Genomic DNA, 13,576 nt, shown 5'->3' with positions numbered 1-13,576 from the left:
ACTTTAAATAGCTGCAGTGACAACGTAAAATTTAAAATGACTGTGAATGAACAATCCATACATTTTTTGGATCTGACAGTCTTTAAAGACACAGATAAACTTGGCACTACGTTGTATCATAAGCCCACAGACCGCAATTCCATACTCAGGGCCGATAGTTGTCATCCCCCTGCATTGTTGAAGGGTATTGTCAAATCACAATGTATAAGAACTATGAGAAATAATTCAAATGCAGCAACTGGGGTCTCCCAACTGATTGGAGTGGGTGATAGGTTCCGCTCAAGAGGGTATAAGGCATCTGTGATCCAAGAATCTATGGAAGCTGTATCCACTTTGACTCAAGCTGAATTGATACAACCCAAGCATAAACGGGACACTGCAGACAAATTGATTATGTCTACCACCTTTACTCCGGCCACAAAGGGCACTGGCCGGATTCTACGCCAACATTGGCCTATTATGTCCTCCGACCCAAAACTCACGTTCACCAATAATCTAAGTCCTATGGTGGGTTTCAAGAGAGGTACCAATCTCAAAGATCTATTAATGAAAACAGATCCCAAAGCAAGTTACAACACTGGCACTAAAAGAAACATCAGGGGCTCCTACCGGTGCTTAGGTTGCACTACGTGCAAAGGCCTAATTGGCACGAAGGTCTTCTACCATCCACACATGAACTGGTCATTCACAATCAGACATTCTATAACATGCACTACGACGCACGTAGTGTATCTTCTGTTTTGCCCTTGCTCAAGGTTCTATGTAGGCAAGACGTCTGGCACGCTACGTGAAAGGATGGCTAACCATCGACATGCCATAAGGACGGCCATTAAGGAAGGAACTTCTGAGCAGCCTGTGGTGCGCCATTGCACTAATGAGGGACATTCGGTTTCCTCAATCCGCTACATATTGATAGATCATATACCTCCATTGGAACGAGGCGGAGATCGCAACAAACAGCTTCTCAAGTGTGAGGCACAGTGGATGTTCCGCTTAGGGACTATCCTACCTGGTGGTCTGAACACGATGCCAGACTTTAAAAATCTTCTCTAATGTGCTACATACTTGGGGTACTGTCAGGGTGGCACTGTGGCTCTGAGTTGCATTGTGTTGTGCCCCTCCTGTATAGGGGGTGGCCCGCACTATTCTCTCAGCACTGTGGGTTGGGATCATCATGATTCCAATACACAACATGGAAGCCTGGCCTACCTGTGTTAGTTACCCGCACCTGCACTAAAAACCTTAGCAATCTAGGCAATGTGGGTTGAAATACCAAATTCTCTTGGGGACCTTCTCATAATATATGTCATATATATCTGTTGTTCTAATGGCATATTGACACCTACTTTGCAAGTGTATATGCAGCATATCTATCTTTGATCCTGAAAATGTATTTATCAATTGATATAATTTATTATTTGTCATTGTCACATTTGGTCATAGGAGTTTGACCGAGATGTGTTTTGCACACATTTTTTCAGATTAGCCCTATTGTTCATATCATTACCCCATCTATCTAATTCCTGCAATCCAGTGCAGATCTATCCCAGCATATCTCTATCTATCTTATCCCTGTAATTAAGTTTAGATCAACCCCTTATACATCCTGGGGACATGTTAATAATGGCACACTTTTGTAACCCAATTTTGATTTTATTCATTGAAATGTTCATACTTAGAGATAATGAATTATTTTTTATCCCGTTTTTTATGACACTTTAGCATTTATAAGTCTAAATGGTTTCACAAGTCTTTTAGTAACACGGTTGTTGTCACTCACTATAATGCACTCACGTATTTGAGTTGTAAACTATCACTATTTCCATGGCAGCGGTTGCCATGACAACATAAACAAATACAAACACGAGTCTTGCTATGATACACTGAGCTTACTATAATGATGCTATCTGTTAAATAAGTTTGTGGCATCTCTTTTTTACACTTTTGCACTGTGTGTATAATTTGTAGGTCAATCAGGATTCTTTGACATATTTGTTTCTTTTATGTAATTCTATCTAACTCGGCGAAAAACCGGAAGTGACGTTTTAAACTTCCGGTTTTGGCCATGATGGTGGAACGCATTATGCGTTCCACTGACTATATTTTTGCCGCAAAAACTGGGGGAGATGTGAGATTTGTATTTGGTTCACTATTTTGTAAAACACTATAAAAAGATTGATTGTATTCACTATTGTATGCTGATGAACGGGTTGTAATACCCCGAAAACGTTCCACATTAAAAAGTTAAAAAAGACCTGTGAGTGCAAACGTTTGTTCCTGCATACTGCCTTATCTTTGCACCCAGGCTGTCGACATTTGGTTGGTTAAACTGGAAGATGTTTAATATATATATATATAAAATATAAGGTTATTATTTAAGTAAATGTGTAAAAAGTGACTATACGTCAAGGTGTTTAACAGGGGTCTCAAAGGTGTGTATGTATATATATATATATATATATATATATATATATATATGTATTGGAGGTATGTGTGTGTGTATGTATATATGTGTATGTATATATCGGTGTGTAATTGTATATGTGTGTATTTCTGTTTGTGTGTGTTTGTATATATATATATATATATATATATATATATATAACAAGTCTGAATGCATGAGAGGAAGAGAAGCAACTCTTGAAAGCTTGTCTTTTACTATATAATGTTAATCCAATAAAAAAAGGTATTACTGCATACTGCAATACTCATGTTATTGTATAACTTAACTACTAGACTAATACAGCTACTCCAATCTACTATACATATGCATTTGTGAGTGTGTGTGTGTGAGAGTGTGTGCCTGTATGTGTGCATTAATTTTATTTTTATGGTGGGTGGGGGCACATTTTGGATTTTTAATAACAAAAAATGTTAACAAAACACAAGTGCACTAAACAATATACTGAAGGTAATACAATCACCAAAAACAGTCCTTTAGTAGAGATGAAATAAAGGTTTATTCTTATGTTGTCTTCAATGTAACAGTTCCTCAAAAAAAGAAAGAAAGGCAGGAACAAAGCGTAACTTTGTAACAATATTCAATGTAATTTACAAGTGGCAATAGGTACTCACATTGGTCAGAGCCACTATAGCTTTGAGAATCATGCTTTATGACAGCCCCATTGGCAAGCTGGATCCGTTCAAACAAACATTTTATTATCAGTTAAAATCAGAAAGCAAAGATATCACAATACAGGGTATGACCGGCAGGACACATATTTCTTTTCTATAAACCTGCTTTTCATAACTTCTCCTTGGTTATTAAACACATTTTTTTCTGTACAATTTCTTCTTAATACCATTAGTTAGCCATTTTTTTAAATGGCAACTGTTTATTTCAATAAAGTTGTTGACATCAACCTTCTTAAAATGATTCCTAGTTTTAACAAAATTATTTTCAATATACTGTATATTTCCAGATCTAGAAATGTAATTTCAGTTTGGCTGCACTCTGAAGTTAGTTTGACTTACCAAGCATTACAATTTAAGCAAATCAAATATAGCTCTAAATCTGTTTTATTACCTTATGATTTAAAAAAAAATAAAAAATAGTTCATCTATGTATCTACAATGGGCCATCAGGTTCCCATTCCAGCCATGAATAAACGAAAACATCTTTCTAGACTGACATATATAAATTCACATAGCTGGGTTCGAACCTAGTTCCCATTGTGTTCCATTAGTTTGAAGGTAAAATGTATCTCCATAGCAAAATAAATTTGCTTCTAATATGAGTTGGATATCTTCTAAAACAAAATTTACTGCCTCTCTGTCAACGTGTCATTTTTGTTTAGCCCGTATTCTATCGCTTTAAGGCCTTTGCTTTTTTTCAATATTATTATACAATGAGGCTAGATCAGACGTAACAAGCCAATAGTCTTCTTTCCATTTTACCTCTTGTAATACAACTTCAACACAATACAACTTCAACAGTCTTACTTTAAGTCCTCTGCAAAAGGTTTATTGGCAACTCAGTACCTGAAAAAGAGAAACAAATGTTTCCTTAAAGGGACATTCCAGTGCTTTTTTTTATTTAATTATTTAATTTTACTATTGCTTTAAAATATGCAACTTTGCAACATAGTGTATTTTTAAATATTGTTTCTTTCTTAAGGTATTTTGTTTTTTAAAAAACGTTTTATCCATTGCCTTTTTATTTCCATTTACCTCAGCCAATGCTCTGGATCGTATTGGTATACGACCACCATGAATGTGAACGAGCGTCATTATCGAGCATTGACTGCACATGCACAGTGAATTTGTGACATCATTACAAAACTGCACAACTCCGTTCCCCTTTGTAGTTTTCCAGCTCGCTGCTTTATATTGGGAACTGTGAGCGGTTTAATTTCTATATAGCGTTTTGGAAGTTCCCAAACAAGGATATCTGGAAATTAATTTTATATTTAGTTATGAATATTTTTATTTATTAAAAAGGTATTAATGCAAACAATCAAATGTCTAAATACACACGAAGCACAAAAAAAATAATACACAGCTAATGAAAATTCTGAAGACCTGAACCTGATCAATAAACACTCTCCAGAGCTCTATAATAATCGAGTGGTAACCAAACACGAAGCCACCAGTGAAAGGACAATTGAAATATGAAAAATAAAATATAGGTATATAACTGTGAAATTACCCTTTTACTAGCGGCTTGGTGTCCGGTTACCACTCAATTACTATAGAGCTCTGGAGAGTGTTTGTCAGGGTGCCAGGAATCAGACTGAGACGAGAAGTGCAAAAATAATCACACCTTTATTAATAGCAAAAAATAATTAAAAGTTCACAAAACAAATAACAAGCCAGGAATCAAAACCAGTGCTGGTAGTCAGACGAGCCGAGTCAGGAGCCAAAGCAAATAGTCAGATGAGCCGAGTCAGGAGCCAAAGCGAGTAGACAGACGAGCCGGAATCAGGAACAAGGAGAACAGCAGAGTCAGGAAAAAGCCAGAGATCAGGAACCAGAAACAGGTCTGAGACAACGCAAGGGCAAAGCATACTGAACAGAGGCCCTTTAAATAATAAGTGATGACATCACAATTCTAAGACTGCATCCTGTCTCACACTGATGATGAACACCAGTCTGGCCATAAAAGGAAGTGCAGGAAATGAGCTGCATCACACAGTATGCACCAGAGTCAGCAAGAGAGGTGAGTAAAATGGCTGCCAGCAGCACATTGCAAACAAAGGAGGGAGAAAACCCTGACAGTACCTTCCCCTCAACGACCCCTCCCTCGCGGGAGGACAAAAGGCCTATTGGGGAAACAGGCATGGAAGGCACGGAGGAGGGCGGGAGCATGAACATCAGAGGAGGGAACCCATGAACGCTCCTCTGGACCGTAGCCCCTCCAGGGAACCAAATGCTGTACGCGACCCCCGGACATTCGAGAGTCAATAATGCTGCTGACCTCATACTCCTCATGGTTGTCAACAAAGATAGGATGGGGACGAGGCAACACAGTGGTAAACCAATTACAAACCAATGGTTTCAAGAGAGAGACATGAAAAACATTGGAGATGCGCATTGCAGGAGGAAGGTCAAGACCGTAGGCCACAGGATTGACCCTTTGGAGTATTTGAAAAGGACCAACATAACGGGGAGCCAGTTTATTGGAAGGCACATGAAGGTTCAAGTTGCGGGAGGACAGCCAAACTCTCTCACCAACCTGGTAGGAAGGCGCAGGCAGACGCCTACGATCGGCCTGGAACGATGAAGGCAATCCTGAATCTCCACCCACTTGGAGGAAGCATTAATAGCACTATTACGAGCAAACTCTGCCCAAGGTAACAGTTCAGACCAATTATTGTGGTGATCTGAGACATAGCAACTGTTCCAGAGCTTGATTAGACCATTCTGCAGCCCCATTGGATTGAGGGTAATATGCCGAGGAGAAGGAAAGCTGGATCCCCATTTGAGCACAAAAGGAATGCTAAAATATGGAGACAAACTGGCTACCCCGGTCCAACACTATCTCCTTGGGTAACCCATGTAAACAGAAGACCTCCCGGGCAAAAATTGAAGCAAGCTCCTGAGTGGTAGGCAACTTCTTTAAGGGAATGCAATGTGATATTTTAGAAAAATGGTCAACCACCATAAGGATAACAGTATTGCCATTGGAAACAGGGAGCTCGACAATGAAGTCCATGGAAAGATGTGTCCAAGGAAGCTCACCATTAGCAATAGGTTGAAGAAGACCCACAGGAAGACGTTGAGGAGTCTTATTCTGTGCACAAACTAAGCAGGAGGCAACATACGCAGCAACATCAGAACGAAGACCTGGCCACCAGAATTGTCAAGTGACAGACCAAATAATTTGGTTCTTGCCTAGGTGACCTGCGACTTTCGGATAGTAGTAAGTGTGCAAATTTTTATTTCGAAGATTCTCAGGAACAAAACACTTACCACTAGGTTTCTCAGGAGGTGCATTGGTTTGTGCAGCCAGGATCTCCTCCCCAAGGGAGAAGTCAAATTAGTACGTATGATAGCCAAAATATGGTTAGGAGGTATAACTGGAGTAGGTAAAGACTCCTCCTTGGACAGAGACGAAAATTGTCGAGAGAGGGCATTAGCCCTAACATTCTTACTACCAGGCAGGTAGGAGACCACATAATTAAACCGAGACAAAAATAGCACCCATCTGGCCTGTTGGGGCGACAAACGTTTTGCTTCAGATAGATAAGTTACATTCTTGTGGTCAGTAAGAATGAGCACTGGCACGCTAGTACCCTCGAGAAGATACCTCCATTCCTTGAGTGCCAAAATTATGGCCAGTAATTCCCTTTCGCCAATTTAATAATTGCACTCCACTGGACTTAGAAAAGAAACCACACGGATGCAAGAAGCCGTCAGGCGTAGGACGTTGAGACAATAAGGCACTTACTCCAATCTCAGACGCATCCACCTCAAGAACGAACGGCAGGACAGGATTAGGATGAGCCAGAACTGGAGCGGCAGCAAAGGCCTTAACCCCTTAATGACCACAGCACTTTTCCATTTTCTGTCCTTTTGGGACCAAGGCTATTTTTACATTTTTGCAGTGTTTGTGTTTATCTGTAATTCTCCTCTTACTCATTTACTGTACCCCCACATATTATATATTGTTTTTCTCGCCATTAAATGGACTTTCTAAAGATACCATTATTTTCATCATATCTTATAATTTGCTATAAACAAATATATAAAATATGAGGAAAAAATGGAAAAAAACACACTTTTTCTAACTTTGACCCCAAAAATCTGTTACACATCTACAACCACCAAAAAACACTCATGCTAAATAGTTTCTAAATTTTGTCCTGAATTTAGAAATACCCAATGTTTACATGTTCTTTGCTTTTTTTGCAAGTTATAGGGCCATAAATACAAGTAGCACTTTGCTATTTCCAAACCACTTTGTTTTCAAAATTAGCACTAGTTACATTGGGACACTGATATCTTTCAGGAATCCCTGATTATCCCTTGACATGTATATAATTTTTTTTAGAAGACATCCCAAAGTATTGATCTAGGCCCATTTTGGTATATTTCATGCCACCATTTCACCGCCAAATGAGATCATATAAAAAAAATTGTTCACTTTTTCACAATTTTTTTCCACAAACTTTAGGTTTCTCACTGAAATTATTTGCAAACAACTTGTGCAATTATGGCACAAATGGTTGCAAAAGCTTCTCTGGGATCCCCTTTGTTAAGAAATAGCAGAACATATATGGTTTTGGCATTGTTTTTTGGTAATTAGAAGGCAGATAAATGCCACTGCGCACCACACGTGTATTATGCCCAGCAGTGGAGGGGTTAATTAGGGAGCATGTAGGGAGCTTCTAGGGTTAATTTTAGCTTTAGATTAGTGTAGTAGACAACCCCAAGAATTGATCTAGGCCCAACTTGGTATATTTCATGCCACCATTTCACCGACAAATGCGATCAAATAAAAATGTTTTTTCATTTTTTCACAATTTTAGGTTTATCACTGAAATTATTTACAAACAGCCTGTGCAATTATGGCACAAATGGTTGTAAAAGCTTCTCTGGGATCCCCTTTGTTCAGAAATAGCAGACATATATGGCTTTGGCATTGCTTTTTGGTAATTAGAAGGCCTTTAAATGCAGCTGCGCACCAACACGTGTATTATGCCCAGCAGTAAAGGGGTTAATTAGGGAGCTTGTAGGGTAAATTTTAGCTTTAGTGTAGTGTAGTAGACAACCCCAAGAATTGATCTAGGCCCAACTTGGTATATTTCATGCCACCATTTCACCGCCAAATGCGATCAAATAAAAATGTTTTTTCATTTTTTCACAATTTTAGGTTTCTCACTAAAATTATTTACAAACAGCCTGTGCAATTATGGCACAAATGGTTGTAAAATCTTCTCTGGGATCCCCTTTGTTCAGAAATAGCAGACATATATGGCTTTGCTTTTTGGTAATTAGAAGGCCACTAAATGCTGCTGCGCATCACACGTGTATTATGTCTAGCAGTCAAGGGGTTAATTTGGGAGCTTGCAGGGTTAATTTTAGCTTTAGTGTAGAGCTTAGCCTCCCACCTGACACATCAGACCCCCTGATCCCTCCCAAACAGCTCTCTTCCCTCCCCCACCCCACAATTGTCCCCGCCATCTTAAGTACTGGCAGAAAGTCTGCCAGTACTAAAATAAAAGGTATATTTTATTTTATTTTTTAATTTTTTATAGCATATTTACATATGCTGATGTGTAGGATCCCCCTTAGCCCCCAACCTCCCTGATCCCCCCCAAACAGCTCTCTAACCCCCCCCTCTACCTTACTGGGAGCCATCTTGGGTACTGGCAGCTGTCTGCCAGTACCCAGTTTCCACAAAAAAATGCTTTTTTTCCCCTTCTTTTTTTTTTTCTGTAGTGTACCTTCCCCCCCAAAGTACAAACCCCACGACCTCCCAGATCACTTAGATTTTTTTTTATTACATTTTACCCCACTTTTCATGAAAAAAAATTTCTGTAGTGTAGCCGCTCCCACCCGCTTCCACCCGTGCATGCCCCCGTCGATCCCGCCCACGATCCCGCTCCCCCACCACTCCACACAGCCCATCGATGGCCGCCCACACCCACCTCCCAGACTGGCTCCCACCCACCAACGATACCGGCCATCGATGTCCGCGGCAGAGAGGGCCACAGAGTGGCTCTCTCTGCATCGGATGGCCAAGGGGGGTTATTGCAGGATGCCTCGATATCGAGGCATCACTGCAATAACCAGAAAGCAGCTGAAAGCGAGCAGGGTCGCTTCCTGCTGCTTTCCAGACCAAGGACGTATGCCATACATCCTCAGGCGTTAAGTGTATTTTTTTTGAGGACGTATGGCATACGTCCTTGGTTGTTAAAGGGTTAATGGCAGTAGGTGACCAATGGAGTGGATCATTCTCTTTACGGGTCATGTCTGTGATAGGTTTGACCAAGGAAGAAAAGTTTTTAATAAACTTTCTATAGTAATTTGCGAACCCCAAAAAACGTTGAATAGACCGAAGACCAACTGGGCGAGGCCACTGCAGAACTGCAGATAACTTGTCAGGATCCATGGAGAACCCTGCAACTGAGATAACATAACCTAGGAAGGTTACTTGAGTTTGATGGAACTCACATTTCTCGAGTTTACAAAACAGGCCGTTCTCACATAGTCTCTGAAGAACCCATGTAACATCAGAATGATGAGCCTCAAGTGTGAGTGAGTGTATGAGGATGTCGTCTAAGTACACCACAACACACTGTTGCAACATATCTCGTAGGACATCATTAATAAATTCCTGGAAAATAGCAGGAGCATTACATAGGGGGGGGAGGGTCAGTTAGAACAAAATAGAACAGAGAGATCAGTCTGTGAATATGACAATCCCTTAATATCTCAAGGAAGGGATGACTTAAGAAATGTCACATTAGAAAATATAGAGGAAAGCACACCGAGTAGCAGCAGAAAGCACATGAAAATTAAATGTATGACAACAAATGCAAGAAGCATGACAGGTAAAATGGGGGAGCTGACGCTCTTAGTTGCAGAAGAGGACTATGATGTTATCAGTATAACTGAAACTTGGTGGGATGATTCACATGACTGGGCAGTTAACTTAGAGGGGTATACATTATTTAGGAGGGACAGGAATAATATAAGGGGTGGAGGAATCTGCATGTATATTAAACCTAACCTTAAACCTACAATAAGGGAAGATATTTATGATACAAGTGACAATGTAGAGACCCTGTGGGTTGAAATAAAGAGTGGGGGGAAAAATCCTAAAAAAATATTACTAGGAACATGCTACAAGCCTCCCAACATTAGTGACCCGGAGGAAACTCAACTACTTATCCAAATAGGTAAGGCTGCTAATAACAGTGCTGTAATTATGGGAGATTTTAACTACCCTGATATAAACTGGGCCAATGAAACTAGTAATTCAGCTAAGGGGGATAGATTTTTAAATGTTCTCAGGGATAACTTCTTGTCACAATTAATAGAGGAGCCAACTAGGAGTAAAGCTATATTGGATTTAGTGCTATCAAACAATACAGATATAATATCAAACATAGAAGTTAAAGAACATTTGGGTAACAGTGATCATAACATGGTCACATTTGAAATCTATTTTCAAATGCAGTGTTTAAAAGGCTTAACTAAGACTTTTAATTTCAAGAAAGCAAAATTCAACGATTTAAGGAAATCATTAAATAATATAAATTGGGACAATGTATTTTCTAATAAAAATACAGAGAATAAATGGATAATATTTAAAAATGTGTTAAATAAATATACATATCAACACATACCATATGGTTATAAAAGTAAAAATAAAAAAACAAAGCCATTATGGCTAAATAAAAATGTGTTAAGAGAAATTAGGAAAAAACGTAGGGCATTTAAATTATTAAAAGAAAATAGTACAGACTCAGCATACAATATTTATAAGGAATGTAACAAAGCATGCAAAAAAGCAATCAAATTAGCAAAAATTGAAAATGAAAAATTAATTGCTAAGGATTCTAAGTCTAACCCTAAAAGGTTCTTTAAGTACATAAATAGCAAAAAATCTAAGAAGGATAATATAGGTACATTAAAATGTGTGGAGGGTAGCATGATAAATAATGACAGGGAGAAGGCTGAGGTACTAAACCAGTTTTTTTCTTCAGTATACACAAGAGAAGAACCATTGAATGATACTTTTGAACATAATAGAACATGCCAGTCCATACCACTAACTGGGTTTTGTTTAGAGGATATCAGGAAAAAACTGGAAAATATTAAGGTAAATAAAACTCCAGGCCCAGATGGAATACACCCAAGGGTGTTGAGGGAACTTAGCACTGTTATAGACAAACCTTTACTCTTAATTTTTCAAGACTCATTATCCTCAGGCATGGTACCCCAGGATTGGCGTAAAGCTGATGTGGTGCCACTCTTCAAAAAGGGAAGCAGGGATGATCCAGGAAGCTATAGACCAGTTAGTCTGACATCAATAGTGGGGAAGATATTTGAAGGGATTATAAGGGATTATATTGATGAGCATATTCGTGTAAACAAGATTATGAGTTCTAATCAGCATGGCTTTAGGAGAAATAGATCATGTCAAACTAATCTGATTAGATTCTACTAGGAAGTAAGTCAAAATATAGATAAAGGGGAATCAGTGGATGTGATATACTTAGATTTTGCAAAGGCATTTGATACAGTGCCACATGAGAGATTAATGCACAAAATTAAGGGACTGGGAATAGCTGAAAATGTTAGCTCATGGATAAATAACTGGATAAAAGATAGGGAGCAATGAGTAGTAGTAAATGGATCATACTCAGATTGGACAAAGGTAATCAGTGGCGTCCCCCAGGGATCAGTACTGGGCCCTGTTCTTTTTAATATTTTTATAAATGACTTGGAGCAAGGATTAAATAGCGACATCTCTATTTTTGCAGATGATACTAAATTAAGTAAGGTCATAAGGTCAGAGCAGGACGAACTGTCTTTACAAAGGGATTTGCTAAAATTAGAACTATGGGCAAGTGAATGGAAAATGAGATTTAATACGGAAAAATGCAAGGTTCTACATTTTGGAAGTAAAAATAAGCAGGCTACGTATTTTTTAAATGGGACAAGACTTAGCCAAACACAGGAGGAAAGGGATTTGGGAGTAGTAATAGATAACAAGCTAAAGATGGGTGCACAATGCAGGGCAGCGGCTTCAAAGGCTAATAAGATACTAGCATGTATTAAAAGAGGTATTGATTCAAGGGAGGAAAGCATAATTCTGTCATTATATAAAGCCCTGGTAAGACCTCACCTTGAGTTTGGAGTGCAGTTCTGGGGACCAATTGCTAAAAAAGATATTGCAGAACTAGAAAAAGTTCAGAGAAGGGCCACAAAGCTAATAAGGGGATGGGAGAAATGAACCTATGAGGAGAGGCTAGCCAAACTGGGTCTGTTTTCTTTAGAAAAAAGGCGCTTGAGAGGTGACATGATTACTTTATATAAATATATTCAAGGCCCATATACAGAGATGGCAGAAGCTCTGTTTATTCCAAGAAAATTGTTTCTGACAAGAGGTCATAATTTAAGGTTGGAGGAAAGGAGATTTAATCTCCTGCAACGGAAACGTTTTTCACTGTGAGAGCAATAAAATTGTGGAACTCATTACCAAAGGAGGTAGTGAATGCCAATACCATAGATACATTTAAAAATAGTCTGGATAAGTTTCTGTATACTAACAAAATTCATGGATATGATTGCTAGTATTAAATGGGTCACATTTTAATGGGGTTATTTAAGCTTAACTGGAGCTTTTTGTAAGTATTTTAGATTTGTATAGGTTGAACTCGATGGACTTCAGTCTTTTTTCAACCTTATCTACTATGTTACTATGTATAGGCCAAAGGGCATTGATACTCATAATGCCCACTCTTGGTTTTAAATGCTGTTTTCCATTCGTGGCCCTCCTTGATCCTAACGAGATTGTACGCTCCTCTCAAATCAAGTTTAGTAAAGACCATAGCTCCCTTGAGGCGGTCAAAGAGTTCCGTAATGAGCGGAATAGGGTAAGCATTCTTAATGGTAAGACAATTAAGACCCCTATAATCGATGCGTGGTCTTAACTTGCCACCCTTTTTCTTCACAAAGAAGAAGCCAGCCCCTGCAGGAGAGCAGGATTTGCGGTTGATCCTCTGTGACAGAGCATCGGAAACATACTCCTCCATAGCACAATTCTCTGCAACAGACAGAATGTAAACCCGGCCCCGAGGAGGAATGGCTCCGGGTTGCAGGTCTATGGCACAATCGTAAGACCGGTGAGGAGGCAACGTACCGGCTCACACCTTGTCAAAAACGTCTAGGAACTTTTGGTATTCCTCTGGCAATTGAGATACTGAAGAAGTGCACAAGACTTTAATTGGTTTCCAAAGACAAGTGGAAATACATTGCGGAGACCATGACAAAATTTTGGACCTGAGCCAGTCGAGACTGGGATTGTGCTTTTGGAGCTAAGGATAACCCAGAACAACCGGAAAATGCAGATAGTTTATCACCTGGAACGTTTCAAAATGGAGAGCCCCAACAGCCATGG

This window comes from Bombina bombina, chromosome 6 (genome assembly GCF_027579735.1).
Source record: "Bombina bombina isolate aBomBom1 chromosome 6, aBomBom1.pri, whole genome shotgun sequence".
NCBI classification, from domain to species: Eukaryota; Metazoa; Chordata; class Amphibia; order Anura; family Bombinatoridae; genus Bombina; species Bombina bombina.
The sequence above is the reverse complement of the archived record's forward strand: the minus strand, read 5'-3'. Positions refer to the sequence as shown.